At 45.5% G+C, this 17,301-nt stretch overlaps 1 protein-coding gene across 2 annotated transcripts in view; it reads left to right on the forward strand.

Moving 5' to 3' along the window:
- Positions 1-17,060, forward strand: part of LOC109793724 (uncharacterized) — a 41,120-nt gene extending 24,060 nt beyond the window's left edge. Inside the window, exons 1-2 of one of the 2 annotated variants that reach the window (XR_014430655.1) lie at positions 3,433-13,759; positions 16,806-17,060. The gene's annotated coding sequence lies outside the window, so the exon portion shown is untranslated. Of the gene's footprint in view, positions 1-3,432; positions 13,760-16,805 lie in introns of those variants that run through there. The other variant, XR_014430658.1, reaches the window with a different exon arrangement.
- Positions 17,061-17,301: the final 241 nt, after the last annotated feature.

The raw sequence follows: 17,301 nt of genomic DNA on the forward strand, positions 1-17,301 counted from the left end.
ATCATCACTGATAATGGATCTAATCTGAACAACAAAATGGTGGAAGAACTGAGCCAAGAATTCAAGATCCAACACCACAACTCTTCCCCATACCGACCAAAAATGAATGGGGCAGTCGAGGCAGCCAATAAGAATATCAAGAAGATAGTACAAAAGATGGTTGTCTCATTCAAAGACTGGCATGAGATGCTACCCTTCGCTCTCCATGGTTATAGGACTTCAGCACGTACATCCACAGGAGCTACTCCATTTTCCCTTGTTTATGGAATGGAGGCAGTTCTGCCTGTTGAAGTCGAAATACCTTCTCTGAGAGTAATCATGGAAGCAAAACTTTTCGAGGTAGAATGGGTTCAAAGCCGGTATGACCAGTTGAACCTCATTGAAGAGAAACGGCTGAACGCCATATGCCATGGTCAAGCCTATCAGAGGAAGATCAAAAAGGCTTTTGACAAGAAAGTCCACCCTCGAGTCTACCATGAGGGAGAGTTGGCAATGAAGAAATTACTACCAACTCAAAAGGACAAAATCGGAAAGTGGGCCCTAAATCACGAAGGACCGTACATGGTAAAACGAGCTTTCTCAGGAGGAGCATTGATCCTCACAAACATGGATGGAAAAGAACTTCGATACTTAGTCAACACTGACGTGGTAAAGAAGTACTATGCTTGAAGACGTTGCTTGCATAGGCCCGCTAGGATAAAAACCCAAAAAAGGGCGTCCTAGGCAAAAGTTAGGGTAAAATAAAAAGCCCGCCAGTACAAGGGTACTAGGCAAAACAACGGCAAAATCATCCCCGCTAGGATACGTCCTAGGCAAAAGTTAGGGGCAAAAGAATAAGATGTAAAAGCAAAGCAAGCAACGATCGCTTGAATCGAAAACCGAAAGGCGATTCAAGTGATTATCTTCTAGAAGCAAGCATCTTGCAGCATCTACACTCCTGGCTCAGGCCGAAGCAATTAGGGGAACGTAAAGAGCAACAATTACAGATATAATTGTTAAGCCCAATGTATATAGCCTACCCTGGCCAGCCATTCTTCATAAATTTCCTTCTGTATATCTTTCTGTAAAAACATTTGCGAATATCAATAAAATATCTATTCATTTCTTTTCTCTCTTGACCATGTGATTATGCCTCTAAATTGATGTTTCAAAAATTGTACGAAACTCTCTTAATAATCGGTCAAATAAAGAAAATTGGAGGGGTTCCTATAAAATCCATAGATCTCCTGCATAAAGGCTCATAAAAATACTTCCTCGCGTCAATGACAGAAAGTCCTCCAAGAAGAAGAGGATAGGGAGAGCCACTCACTTTTCTAAATAAATGAACAAAAATAAAAAATTGTATTGCATGCATCACACATATTAGTTGCACATTCAAAGACCTTATCATGAGGCAATTACATAAAATAGAAAAATAGAAAAATTGCTTGTGTATGACAGCAGCAAGCAAAATGCAAAGATTCAGAAAATCAACAGCATCATACAGAATAACTGAGCCTGGAGAGGCTTGCCGAAAGAATACTCTCAAAATAACTGAGCCTGGAGAGGCTTGCCGAAACAATACTCCCACAGAATAATTGAGCCTGGAGAGGCTTGCCGAAACAATACTCCCACAGAATAATTGAGCCTGGAGAGGCTTGTCGAAATAATACTCCTTCAGAATAATTGAGCCTGGAGAGGCTTACCGAAATAATACTCCTACAAAATAACTGAGCCTGGAGAGGCTCGCCGAAATAATACTCTCTCATAATAACTGAATTTAATTTCTTTAGCACTTTTAATTTCTGTACAGCAAAAGCCAAAAACATAAAAAAAGGCAAAACACAGAAAAAGCCAAATCAGAAGAAAAGGCAAAATACAGAAAAAGCCGAAAATGAAAAAAGGCAAGGATATAGAAAATCCAACAAACAGTTTGAACCGAATAACTAAGCCTGGAGAGGCTTACCAAAATAATACTCCACATCCTCCACAGTATGCAGAATAACTGAGCCTGGAGAGGCTCGCAGAAATAATACTCCCCAGAGAAACCTCAACTCAAGCTCATGGGCCAAATTTCCCAGCGAGAGCTATCAAAGCAAGATCGTCAAAATCCCCAATGGAAGTACGATCTCCCAAGCAGAATATCCAAGTCAAAGGACTTAAACTTCCTCAGTGAAGATAGCTCTCCAGCTCAAGCGTTGAGTGAGGCTAAGCCTGCAGAGGCTTCCTAAATAATACTCTGGGATACATAAGATCCCTAAATCCCCAGTCGCCTACTCAGAGGCACCCCTTCAAGAAAAATCACAAAAAGATCAATAACCATTCCCCAAGAGGAATCCGGCACTCAGCCGAACACTGAACATCAAGATAATTCGCCTACTCAGAGGCACTCTTCCAAAAAAGAAAAAAATATATCAATAAATATTCCCCAAACGGAATGTGGCATCCAGCCAAGCACCAAACATCAAGATCATTTGCCTAACAGAAGAGGCCAGTCAAGAAATGAATGACAAAATCCCCAGCGGATAAACAGCCTACACAGAGGCTACAAAAATCAGAAAATCCAAAAGAGATACCCGAATAAGGACAACCGGGATACTCCACCCACGTCAAAAGGACGTCAGCCAAACATAAGGCATCGCTCAACTCAGAGAGAGAGCATCTGTGTCTACACCCCAAGGAGTCAAAAATTCCCCATGGGTACCAACAATGCAATGCAAGTTGGGGCACAAGAACCTATGAATGACTGCACATCCCCTAGACGGATCCCTGCGTTATCCAGCCCTCAGCGGCACAAAATCAGAAAAACCGTCGAAGCAGCATCGTGGACTGTGGAGACAAAAATCATATCAAATCATTGCCGAAGTGATCAGAAGACACGGAAGCAGGCCTGGAGAGGCAATACTCAACTGCTGAATGTTAAGAGGCAGGACCTGGAGAGGGTAAACTCAACTGCTGAATGTTAAGAGGCAGGACCTGGAGAGGGTAAACTCACACTGCTGAATGTTAAGAGGCAGGACCTGGAGAGGGTAAACTCACACTGCTGAATGTTAAGAGGCAGGACCTGGAGAGGGTAAACTCAACTGCTGAATGTTAAGAGGCAGGACCTGGAGAGGGTAAACTCAACTGCTGAATGTTAAGAGGCAGGACCTGGAGAGGGTAAACTCACACTACTGAATGTTAAGAGGCAGGACCTGGAGAGGGTAAACTCACACTGCTGAATGTTAAGAGGCAGGACCTGGAGAGGGTAAACTCAACTGCTGAATGTTAAGAGGCAGGACCTGGAGAGGATAAACTCAACTGCTGAATGTTAAGAGGCAGGACCTGGAGAGGGTAAACTCACACTGCTGAATGTTAAGAGGCAGGACCTGGAGAGGGTAAACTCACACTGCTGAATGTTAAGAGGCAGGACCTGGAGAGGGTAAACTCAACTGCTGAATGTTAAGAGGCAGGACCTGGAGAGGGTAAACTCAACTGCTGAATGTTAAGAGGCAGGACCTGGAGAGGGTAAACTCACACTGCTGAATGTTAAGAGGCAGGACCTGGAGAGGGTAAACTCACACTGCTGAATGTTAAGAGGCAGGACCTGAAGAGGGTAAACTTAGCTACCGAGGTTGTCAGGAGCGCCGAGGTATGCAACAACCTGGAGAGGTTACTCAACAATTTTCCACCGGAAGACGCTACAAGTCAGAAGGTCGGCGCATCACCCGGACAATTGGGTCAACTCCTTTACTTGTCAGCCGGTACACCAAAAGACCGTTTGACTAAGTAAAGGGGGGGCAGCTGTAGACCCCTAAAATTGTCCGGGTCCGAAATAAGACTCGAAGACCCTCAAAGATCAAAGGAAAGTCAACCAGGAGGACTCCTAGAAGGCCAAAGGATGACTATCTGTAGGTTTAGAGGTCTTAGAGTAGCAAAAATAAGCAAATAGGAAGAAATAAGCTCAGTACGGCCTGTTTGAGACTCAGTACGGCCCGTATTGAAGTTTTGAACTTCAATACGGCCGTACTGAAATCAATACGGCCGTATTGAAGGTTTTGAACTTCAATACGGCCGTATTGAATTCAATACGGCCGTATTGAAGAACAAATCTTCAATACGGGCCGTATTGACCCCCAATGCCCGTACTGCGCCTGTTTCCTATAAATAAGACGTCATTGGACGTCATTCCACACTTTTCAAGATAGTTTTAACCCTCTCCTTGAGTATTCTGGGGTTTTTGAGCAGTGTTCTGCCCTAGAAATCACTCGGAGAGTTGATCCGACAAAGTTCTTGAGCCCCGAGCCATTTTGCTTGAGGATCGAACCTAGTCGAAGGGAAATCCTCCGGATTTCCATAGTTAAAAGTTTTTTAGGAAGGAGCGAGTGAGCTTGTAGAGCGAGGGAACGCCAAAAAGCTTCCCAGTTTCACTCAATATATAAAAGCACGCTTCAAGAGGTTTTTTCTTAAATCCTTCCTTTTACTGCTTTCTGTGTGCATATTTAAACTGTCATCATGTAGATAGTTAATTTATAATTGTTTAGAATAAATAGGGGTAATTTAGTAATTTTACGCTGTTATTTTAGAAAATAATCTGTCATAGGGAACCCGAAAGGGGCGCTGTGGGGTGCTAACACCTTCCCCACGCGTAACCGATTCCCTTACCCGACTCTGGTTGTAATGGCCAAAGTTGATTTATAAAATCAATTGCCTTATCCCTTTTTCCAATGTTTTGAGTAAAACATTGGTGGCGACTCCACGAACCCTCCTTTTGCGAAAACCACTAATCCATGGAGGGTCCCGCTTGGGATTAATATGGATTGGTGAGACGTTTTAATAAATAAATTGGATAGGATCGACAAGGTCTCAGTTTGAGAACAAGTCGTTCTAATAATCCAATACATTTTCAAAACTAAAATAATAAGCGAGCTCGACCGTCTTCGCGACCGCCGAGGCCCGTTTGGGCCGGTGGCGACACTTTTACGTCACACAGGTAAACCTTTACACTAACGACGATGCTGTTCTGTGTAGGGTTTTTCTGACCTCACTCAAGGGGGCTGCACTGAACTGGTACACCCAGTTACCTGTCGAATCAATCGACAGCTTTGACACCCTGGTCAGGCGATTCACGGCGCAGTATGCCACGAGTCGACCTCACCACGTCACCTCCGCCGTCTTGGCCAGTCTCAGGCAGGGCGACGACGAACCGTTGAGGACGTTCATGGAACGCTTCGCCAGCATCTTGGTCAAGATTCAGAACCTGAATCCCGAAGTTGCCCTGCACGCCATGCTCATGGCGCTTAAGCCAGGACCTTTTGTGGACAGTCTATGTCGTCGAGCTCCTACCGATATTGATGAACTCTGTGCCCGAGCTGCAGGGTACATACAGATGGAAGAGCACTCCGCTTTTCGTGACCAGGTTCGCGGGAAGTCACAAGCGAAACCATACAATGGTCACAAGGACAAGGTGAAAGTCAACAACGACAGTCAGTTCAAGAAGACTGCTTGGGTAAATAAAGGGGGGAGATACGACTTCTACACCCCTTTTGAATGCGTCCCGAGTACATATCCTGAAAGAGGCCAGCAACAACAACCTACTCACCCTGCCACCACCAGGACACAGCCCCAACAGTACAGACAAATCCAAGCACTACCGATACCATAGGAATGATGGTCACACCACTGAGGAATGTTGCACCCTCAGAGATCGCATAAAGGAACTCGTCCATGCGGGACACCTTGCACAATATGTCCAGCGGTAGCAAGGCCACCGAGGAGGATACAATGGACGAGGACGAGGCAGAAGTCGTGGTTCAGGAGCCCGCACATACCAACCCTCTGGCTCTCAGGAAAATGCTGGTGGTGTAGTGCAGGCCGAGGTAAGCCAGGAAACAGGGTCAGCCCCCTTACAGGGCGTCATCAACACAATTGCAGGTGGCTTCGCAGGGGGAGGCTCTAGCAGCTTGGCGCGAAAATGACATTTGCGCAGCATCAACAATGTCCACTACGCTACCTCGGCCTCGCATCAAAGCTCGCTGCCGATCACCTTCACTGACGAAGACTACGTTGGCGTCAACCCCAACTAGGATGATCCAATGGTCATCGCCGTGGAGGTCGCCAATTGGGAGGTCCACAAGACGTTGATTGACCAAGGGAGCTCGACTGATGTCCTGTATTGGCCACGTTCCTCAGGTTAGATATCCCTCACTCTCTTATCCAACCTCACATAGAGCCCCTAGTCAGTTTTGCAGGAGAGCGAGTACACACTCGAGGATATGTGGACCTGCTGACAACCTTCGAAACCTCTCCCGCCACAAGGAAGATTGTGGTCCGATACCTCCTCATAGAAGCCAACACGTCCTACAACATCATTCGACGCTGAACCAACTCGGAGCAGTGGTATCCACCCCACATCTCACCATGAAGTTCCCAGGGAATGATGGCAAGATCATCTCTGTCAAGGACAAAACCGTGACGACCCAACGAGCGCCAAAGTGGACTCACATCACCCACGGGGACATCACTGACCTCGACCCGAGGTCCGACTCCCATGATGAACGACCGAGTCCCATCGACGAGCTCGATGACCTACAAATCGGGAAGCTTCCTGGGCAGTGCACAAAAATTAGCAAGCAGTTGAACCTGGAGTTACGGCAATAGCTTGAAGCTGAAATCTCCAAGAACGCCGACCTCTTTGCATGGTCCAGCACCGACATGCCAGGTATAGATGCTAACTTCATTTGTCACAGGTTGGCAATCCACAAGGAGGCAAGGCCAGTGGCCTAGAGGAAGAGGAAGGTCAGCGGCGAAAGGCGGGAGGCCATCATCACCGAGACGCAAAAGTTACTGAACGCCGACATCATCTGTGAGGTCAGATACACCACGTGGCTGGCAAACGTGGTATTGGTAAAAAAGAGCTCGGGGAGGTGGCGCATGTGCGTCGACTACACCGACCTGAACAAAGCATGCCCCAAGGACTTGTACCCCTTGCCGAGCATCGACAGGCTGGTTGATGGAACATCCGGGCACGCCCTCCTCAATTTCCTTGACGCTTACTCCGGGTACAACCAGATCATGATGTACCTACTAGACGAGGTGCACACATCATTCATCACCGATCATGCCAATTACTGCTACAAAGTGATGCCCTTCGGTCTCAAAAACGTAGGGGCCACCTACCAGCGGCTGATGGACAAGGTTTTCCACCAGCAGATCAGACGGAACATGGAGGTCTACGTCGATGACATGGTGGTCAAAACCACCTCAACCGAAGCTCATGCTGTCGACCTGGCCGAGGTGTTTAGCCATATCAGAAAGCATAACATGCGCCTCAACCCAGAAAAATGCGTCTTTGGCGTCCAGGGAGGTAAGTTCCTCGGATTCATGATCACTAACAGGGGGATCGAGGCTAACCCAGAGAAGTGCAAAGCCATCATCCAGATGTAGAGCCCTCAAACTATGAAGGAAGTCCAACGTTTGGCGGGAAGGTTGGTTTCCTTGTCCCGTTTTATCCCCAGGCTGGCGGAGAAAGCGAGGCCCATCTTCACCCTGCTGCGTAAGCCGCTAAATTTCGAATGGACGGACCGGTGTGAAGAGGCTTTCAAAAGCTTGAAAACCTTCCATACAACCCCGCCAATCCTACAGAGGCTGGATCACAAAGCCGAACTCCTCCTCTACTTGGCCGTAGCAGAAAGCGCCATCAGCGCGATTATAGTACAAGATCACCAAAAAGTGCAGACACCAATCTACTTCATCAGCCGAGTACTCCAAGACACAGAGAAACGGTACCAGATGATCGAGAAGCTAGCACTAGCACTTGTTACCGCAGCTCGGTGTCTCCGACCTTACCTCTAGAGTCACCAGGTGATAGTCAAGACCGACTACCCAATCAAGCAAATCCTGCGAAAGCTAGAGCTCGCCGGGCGAATGATAGCATGGTTAGTCGAATTGTCTGAGTTCGGCATCCAATACAAAAGCCGCGGCGCTCTAAAAGCTCAATGCTTAGCTGACTTCGTGGCTGAGCTGATGCCAACCTCGGTCAAAAAACCACAGGTATGGACTTTGTATGTTGATGGGTCCTCCAATTCTAAAGGTGGTAGTGCAGGTATCATATTGGAAGGTCCGAATCAAGTCACCTTGGAGCAATCCCTCAAGTTTAGCTTCAAAGTGGCGAACAACCAAGCGGAGTACGAAGCACATCTCGCAGGGATAAGGTTAGCCCACGACCTCGGAGCACGGAGAGTGAGTTGCAACAGTGACTCCAAACTCATGGTAGAGCAGCTCAGCGGGACATACAGGCCAAGGATACTTTTCTGCAACGGTATTTCCATATGGCATCACAACAAATCTCGTCCTTCGATGTACTGCGAGAACAGAACACCAGGGTTGACCTCCTATCAAAACTCGCTAGCACCAAACACCCTGGACAACATCGGACCATCATCCAGGAAACCTTGCATTCACCCAGCCTAGACGACAAGGTCGTCAACACCAGCAATAGCGAAGACCATGGATGGATGACAGGCATCTGGAACTACTTGAAGGAAGGAGCTTTACCCGAGGATAAGGATGAAGCTCGGAAGATGAGGGTCAGGTCGGCTAAGTTCGTAATTGTTGGCAACGAACTATTCAAGCGTGGCATCTCCACCCCACTGCTCAAATGCTTGATTGCACCTCAAGCGACCTATGTCATCGAAGAGATCCACCGAGGTATATGTGGCATGCATTCCAGGACACACTCAATGGTGACCAGGGTGCTCCGAGCTGGATACTACTGGCCCACTTTGAAGTCGGATTGCCAAGCCTACGTAGAAAGATGCAAGGAGTGCCAACATTTCGGCAACACGCATCGACAGCCACCCGAAACTCTCCACCAGATGATGTCGCCGTGGCCTTTTGCCCAGTGGGGGATAGACATCCTAGGACCATTCCCCCCAGTAAAAGGTCAGCTCAAATTCCTCTTGGTGGCAATCGACTACTTCACCAAGTGGATCGAAGCATGTCCACTTGCTAAGATCACCACTGAGAACATACGGAAGTTCACCTGGAAGAGAATCATATGCAGGTTCGGAATCCCCCATTCCCTTGTTACTAATAACGGTCGACAATTCATTACACAGAGCTTCGAGGACTTCCTCCGGGAACTCAGAATCAAGCACCTCCCAACCTTGGTGGAACATCCACAAACTAATGGTCAAGCCGAAGTTGCAAACAAGGTGATACTCCGAGAGCTCAAGAAGTGGCTAGGGAATGCCAAGGGGCAATGGGCTGACGAACTTCCCAGCATCCTCTAGGCATACCATTGCACCCCCAGTCGACGACATAGGAAACGCCTTACAGGCTGACTTATGGAACCGACGCCATGATCCCAGTGGAGGTTGGGGAAACATCTCACTGACACCAGGCCTTCAATAGCGAGCAAAACGCTCGAGAAATGGTAGCTGACCTCGACTTGATTGACGAGCTCAGAGACGAAGCTCGGATTCATGAAGAAGCCTATAAACTCTGAGCTTCCAGAAGATACAATATGCAAGTGCGACCTTGCTCTTTCCGAGTTGGTCACCTGGTATGGCGACTGTTAGGCGAAGCACGGAAAGACACATCAGACGGAAAGCTTGCACCCACCTAGGGTGGCCCATTCCGAGTTATAGAAGACTTGGAGAACGGGGCATACTGACTAGAAGAACTCAGCGGAAGACCCATCCCGCGAACTTGGAATGCCACACATATCAAGTTCTATTTCAGCTAACTTTGTATGAATGAGTTGTGCACTCTTTTCCCGCCTCAGTCTTTTGTCCCAAAAAATAGAATGGGTTTTGGCTGAGAGGGTTTTTAACGAGGCACACGTAATATCAATGAAATAACTCATTCTTTTCCATTCATATTCTCTTAATTTCGCATTGTTTTACCATAAGACGTTTTATTCTAAATCGAGGTCGAGTTCGAACCTTGGTACAATTTATTCTACTTTACGCCGAGGTCGAGTTCGAACCTTGGTACAATTTATTCTACTTTACGCCGAGGTTGAGTTCGAACCTTGGCACGATTTATTTCACTCTAAACCGAGGTCGAGTTCGAACCTTGGTACAATTTATTCTACTTTACGCCGAGGTCGAGTTCGAACCTTGGCACGATTTATTTCACTCTAAACCAAGGTCGAGTTCGAACCTTGGTATAATTTATTATACTTTACGCCAAGATCGAGTTTGAACCTTGGTACGATTTATTCCACTCCAAACCAAGGTCGAGTTCGAACCTTGGTACGATTTATTTCGCTCTAAGCCAGGGTCGAGTTCGAACCCTAGTAAGAGTTACTTTACACCAAGGTCGAGTTCGAACCTTAATAAGAGTTACCTTACACTAAATCGAGGTCGAGTTCGAACCTTGGTACGATTTGTCTCACTCCAACTCGAGATCATGTACAGACCCCGAAAAACATTATTTTTATTTTACACAGAAGTCGAATTTGAATCTCGGTCTGAATCGCTCTATCTCGCCAAAGGACAAGTTTGAACCTCAATACGAATTATTTACATTGGGCCAAGTCTGAGCCCCGGAAAAGCACAAAACACACAAGTGCAAAACACATAAGTTCAAAAACAGAAGGTCAAATAGAACCATCGAAAGCACAAAGACAAAATCTTGAAAAATGATATATGTACAACGAATTCCACGAGTTCAATACATGAATTCAAGAAAAAGAAAAACAAAGCAGAACAAAATAACTTAAGCTATGAAAAAATCGGCTTAGGCGGAGGCATTGTCGCTCGAGCTGTCTTGAAGGTCGTCCTCCTTCACCAGCTTTCCAAAGCGCACCTCTTTCTCTACATGCATTGCCGAGAGATCGACCCCGGGCGCGAGCAACCTCGCCTGGCAAGCTGCCTTGAGGAATCCCCTCTTGTGCTCGAACAGGACAGCTCGCTCAGTTCCCTCGAGCTTCTTCTCCAGCTCCGCCTTCTCCGCCGCTATCTTCGCGAGGTCCACCCTGAGTGCGGTGACCTCCTCTTCTTTCCCACCGAGAAGCACCTCGTCGCAAAGACGCTTCTCAGCCGCCACCACGAGATCAGCCTTCAGATAAGTTACCTCATCTTCTAAGGCACGCACCTGGCCTCGGGAAGAATTGGCGAGCTCCTACAGCTCACTCACTTGGGCAGCGTGAGTCTCATTGGACCTCAGAGAAATCTCCAAGGACTTCTGAATTCTCACCACCTCCCTCTTGGTGGCCTGAAGCTCGGCCTCGTTCTGCAACTTGGCATCCCCAAGGGCAGCTGCCAAGGCCTTGTTCTCCTCCTTTAACACTTGAACTCGGCTCCTCATCCTCTCAAGGTCTTTCTGCTGCTTGGCCCACTTGTGTTTCCAATAGTCCACGATGGCCATTGCCCCCTGCAAAAAGACTTCAGCAGAATCAAGGCTTTCCACTGGCCCGATCGTCTCGATCATAGCCCGATCAGCCGAGCTCAGCGAACCTTTGAGGAAGAACTTCTCCGAAGTCACTCCCACACTCCACAACGAGTCGATGTCCTCCGACGCGCTCACGTGGTCCAATCGCGTCAGGGAGCGACCTTTTCTAAAGCGACTGGCAAGGTACTAACTCTTGGAGGCCCCCTTTGACGAGCCAGTTGGCGGCGTCGACGCTGCAGGAGTGGACATCGGGACTTCGGAGCTCGGCCCCTTGCCGTGAGCCTCAGCGGAAGCAGTAGTTGGCGTCCCCTGCTCAGCAACAGGGGCACCCGCCCCTGGCGCCTCCGAGCTCGGAGGCACCAGGACCTCGGCAGCATTCCCCGCCTGCAGAAGACAATACTACGCCAGTAAATCAAGAAAAGAACAACATAGAAGAAAAACCACAAATGATGAAGATACTAACCTCGGCAACCTGAGCAACTTGCTCGGCGGCCTGGGCTACCTCCTCGGCGGCCACTTGGGGAGCTCCCTCGGGCGGAGGACTCCCAGTGAGATCAATTGCGTCGGTGTCGGTGGCTTTAGAGGTCACCTCTTCAGCACTTTGAGGGGCAGAGGTCCCCTCGACCTCTTTCTCTCCCCTTTTTCTTTTTTGACGGGTCTCCAGGGGGGCCACCTCCTCCTCTTGAGGCTCTGGAACTTCAATTTCAGCGATGTTGTAGCGGTGCTTCAACTCACGCCACTTGTTCCTGCCCATTATGCCTGCAAACACAAGAAATCAAATACATCAGTAACAGAAACTCTTACAAACCCTAACACCTGAAAAGGACAAGATACTCACTCTCTAGACCCCTCTCCTTGTACGCCACATTAGCAAGCGACAAGATGAGCAAGTTGGGGCTGGCCGCCAATAGAAGGGGAACTTCGGAAACCAGCCGAAATAGAACACCCCATCCTCCAACGGGTTGACATCCACAAGCGCCACCCGGAAGAACTCTTGTTTAAAATTTTTATACGACTAGGAGTAAAGGGAAAATAGACCCCCAGCCTTACTCCCATTCAGGGACATCAAGCCATAAGGAGGGACACCCATTTTTAACTAGAAAAAATGGAGAAAAACGAGCAGAGACACCTCTATCCCCAAGGCCGAACATAGGACTTGAAAAGCCCGCAAAAAACCCCAACTGTTGGGGGTGCAACTAGCAAGGTGCCGAGTTGATAAAATTCAAAAAATCACACTTAAATTGTGAAAAGGGAAGACACACGCCTAAGTCCCTAAAAAGACACTGGTAAACATAAAAGAAAGGAGGGTCAAAAGGACCCCCATATAGACATGCTCATCGGGCTGACAAGGCTCGAGCCGGATGAACTTAGAGACGGAAGAGTCACAGATCCTATGCGATTTCCGCATCGCATTGATCTCCATGAACGACCTAAACACACTCTGGAACTCCCCCACATCACTCCTGACCCAGTCGTAGCCAGGAATGTCGGGGATGGGCTCCTTAGGCTGGTTCTTCGCCTTTATCTTTTCGGCGGCGGCCGTCCCGGTAGCCACCGCCTTGCCACGCGCCTTGCCCTTGCCCTTGGCAGGTACAGAAGAAGCGGCACCACTATTACCAGCCATCAAGAAGGAGAGAAGATTTGAGAAGAAGAAGAAGATAAGGAAGTCGAAGTACCTGGTACTCTTTTGACAAAGAAAAGAACAGAGACAGAGAAAGCAAGGACGGAGATGGCGGAAGCTAAGGAGCAGAAACTAGCGTGCACAAGAAGCCAACGAGAAGAGAGAACGAAAAAGAGTAAAATGAATGGGTAGGGGCGCGAGAAAAAGAAAAGGTTTTTCCCCAAAAATTCAAACGGCCACGACACGTGTCCCCTAAGGGACAAAGCTGATGGCACATTTAATGAACCCCATTATGATGAGCACAGTCATCATTGCGTAACGATCACCTCCCATTAGCACGCCGCCTGCACGTTTCCAAGAACGAGGCGACGGTTATGACACATGGCATCTTGATAGACAGGCGTACGCGAAGGGTCACGACCCCTTGACAAGCTCGGTCTTAACTCCTCGACCCGTGGTCTTTGGAGCTCGGGGGGCTAGTGTACTATCTGTAACGTCATGCCGAGCTCATCTCAACGTGGAGTGACCTCGGACACGCGCTAAGCGATGTCAGCTCGACATCCAAATAGGTCATGACTGATCTCGGGCCCAAGGCCCATGAAAATCCTAATTCACCCTAAGGTACGTGCATTACTTATACGAGACTCATACATCCACAAACACTAACTTTAGCATCGGAGTCTCTTTTGCAGGTACCACCCCCATCTTGGAGCATCAAACGTACCAACGAAGGAGACTCGCCGATCTTACCCAGCGGATCATCTCTGCGACAGATCCCTGGTAAGAACACTAATATTACTGGATTTTAGTAAGCATTTTATGGTATATAGTAGTGCTTCTAAGATAGGTTTGGGCGGAGTGTTGATGCAAGAAGGAACGGTAGTAGCTTATGCTTCTAGGAAATTGAGAAATCATGAGAGGAATTACCTTACCCATGACTTTAAGTTAGTGGTTGTAATATTTATACTAAGATTTGGAGACACTACCTATATGATTCTAAGCTTGAGGTATTTAGTGATCGTTAGAGCCGTAAATATCTTTTGACCAAAGGAGATAGTTGGAATTTCTTAAGGACTAGGATTTTAATCTTAGTTGTTATCTAGGTAAAGCCACTGTGGTGATCGATGCTTTGAGTAAGAAACCTTTATATTTTCCTTTCCTTATGATTAGAAAGATGGATATTTTAGTTGAAATTAGGGATTTAAGCTTGACTTATGAGGTTAACCTTAGTAATGTGAGACTAGGTATGGCTCGAGTAGCTAGTGAATTATCAAAGGAGAATCAGGGGAGCACAATTAGTTGATTCATTTTGGTGACAAGCTATGAGGCTATAGGACGAGGTAATGGAGAGAAGAGTTGCCTTGGGTATAGATGAAGTGGTAAGACTTGGAGACCGATTCTGTGTACCTAGTGAACTTACGCTTAGGTGCTTGATCTTTGGAGAGGGTCGTAGAAATAAAGCTATTATTTTGGCAGATACCTTGAGTAGGATGATCTTTCATCTATCGTCTTTGACGATTTAAGAGTTGAATTTGATTGAAGAGTTTAGAGACTTAAGCTTGGTGTCTGAGATTACCCTTAGGAACATTGAATCAATTATGTTGAAAGTGACTAGTGAATTAATGGATGAGATTAGAAAAGTTCAGGAGTCAGATCCTTTCTTAGTGAACTAAGTGAAGAAGATTGATAGGAGTATATGTAACCTTTTTTGAGTAGGAATCGACGTTGTTTTGAGGTGCAAGAACAAAATTTGGGTGCCTAGTAATCCCGAATTAAGAGATGATCTTAGAGGAAGGACAAAAGAGTACTCTTAGCATCCATTTAGGAGCTACTAAGATGTATCAGAGTGGCGCAACGGAAGCGTGGTGGCCTAAGGTGAAGAGAGGAGTAGAGGAAGTTTGTGTACTCATGTTTAGTATGGTATAAGTCTAAGACAGAACATCATAAGCCTTTTTGGACTTTTGTAGCCTTTAGATGTCCCTATTTGGAGGTGAGATAATGCGGCTAGACTTTGTTGTGGGTTTGCCTAGGATGTTTAAGAAGAATCTTGAGTTTAATGAAGGAGTCATAGTCGAACCTCTTCATTTCATAAATTCGAGGACGAATTTCTTAAAAGGGGGGAAGTATTGTAACACCCCATTTTCAAAAAGGTTACTATTACTATTATTATTATTATTATTATTATTATTATTATTAGATGGTATTTGGTCATAATTATTTTAATAATTATAGAGGAATATTATTTTGTACGTTTTAAATAATTATTATTTTGGACAATTATTTTGTACGTATTAAATAAGTATTATTATTATTATTTTTAAATAAATATTTATATGTTTTAAGAGAGGGTTGATTTTATATGATATTTTGTTATTAAAATTATAATATTATATTTTGGGTTAGAAATATATTATTATTATAGAGGAAAAATATTTTATAATATATATTTATTTATTTTATTTAATTATTTTGAGGAAGAAGAGAAGTGGGTTAGAAGAGAAGGAAAATGGGTTTGGTTGACCCAGCCCAATGGATTAATTTTTTAAGAAAGGAGTCAGGTAGTGTTAACCCTATCTGCCTCATTTGCGTTCTGAAAGGTTAGGAAAAAAAAAAGAGGAGGAGACCAATGAGATCTTTATTTTAGTTTCAGCTACTGTTTATCCAGGTACGGGAGAAAAAGAGATTATTTGTATGCAAAGTTACATGAGGGAATTGGGTATTGGGTAGAAGAGGAAGCCAGTAGGATTATGAGTAATTTTATAATTATTTCTGTTTGGATAATTATTGGTCATATGTGATTCTGTATGTATTCAGGATCATGAATATATATTTAATTTGTAAAAATGATGGTCTGGGACAAAGAACAAAATTGTAGAAAAGTGCATGTGAGTTAGGTTTTGGAAAAATTGGATTATTTCTGTTTGAGGAATTGATGATCCCATTAGATTCTGTATGTGTTGAGGATTAGAATATTATTTAATTTGTAAGAATGATGATCTGGGAAAGAGAACAAAATTGTAGAAAAGTGCCTGTGAGTTAGGTTTTGGAAAAATTGGGGGTTTTATTATTTTAGTTAAGATTCTATCAATTAAATTGGTGATTAATTGGGTTTTATATTAATTTATAAAAATTATTGGTATAGATGTGTGGAATGTGAATGAGATGTGATTGTGGATCCTCATACTGATGACTAGGGGTGAGCACGGCCCTAGGCTGGTAAAAGGGTAGCGTGACCTTGACACAGTGTTATGTCAGGGGTGAGCACGACCCTAGGCTGCTAAAAGGGTAGCGTGACCTTGGCATAGCGTTATGTCAAGGGTGAGCCCGACCCTAGGCTGAAGGGTAGCGTGACCTTGACATAGTAAGATTTTGTGATGATTGTGATTATTATGTGATTGTGGTTCCTCACATTATGACCAGGGGTGGCACGACCTTGGGCAAGAGATACTACAGGCGTGACCTTGGCATAGTATGGGATGGGTGATTCCTCATGCTTATGTCGGGGGTGGCACGACCTTGGGCAAGCGATGCTACAGGCGTGACCTTGGCATAGTGTAGGATGTGTGATTTCTCATACTTATGTCGGGGGTGGCACAACCTTGGGCAAGAGATGCTACAAGCGTGACCTTGGCATAGGGTTAATTGCAAGATTTGTGAAAATTGGGGTGATTGCGAATTGTGACGTGGTGATGATGCATGATTGATAGAGTTATGATATATTGAAATGTTTATTAATATTTTATAATGAGATGATATGTTGTGTTTTCCTTATGTGCCTTACATATAAATATTTTCTTTTCTCACTGTGCAATTGTGGATGTTTTAGGTGAGGAAGATCCGGATATGAGTGGCATCTAGAATGCCAACGGTTGAATTGTGGGTATGCTCTGATATTGTGACATCAGGGCAGAGGATTTCTAGGACATGGATTTTTATATGGATTTGGAGTTGTACCTTGTCTTTCGAAAACAATTTGTAAACTCTTATGTTTCATTTTCTAATTTATTTATTTCTAATTATCTTGGATATTGAGGAATATTTATGAAGGTTTTTATGTGAACCCTTTTACCTATGTTGAAAATTTTATTTTCTTAGTCTATTTACATTATTACAATATATGTATTGGGGTAGTAAGGATGTCACATGGACCAGTTGGGCATGACATCAACCTTAAACCACATGGTTTATTGTAGACAAACTCTAGTTGGAGGAAACTATGGTTTGCTAAAGACAACAAGCTTCATTCCTAAACTGGATTATTATGGGTAAGTCGTGTGTCACATGTGTGGGAAAGGCACTTGCTACTAATGAATGTATAATTC

This window comes from Cajanus cajan, chromosome 11, assembly GCF_000230855.2.
Source record: "Cajanus cajan strain Asha chromosome 11, NIPB_CcT2T_4, whole genome shotgun sequence".
NCBI classification, from domain to species: Eukaryota; Viridiplantae; Streptophyta; class Magnoliopsida; order Fabales; family Fabaceae; genus Cajanus; species Cajanus cajan.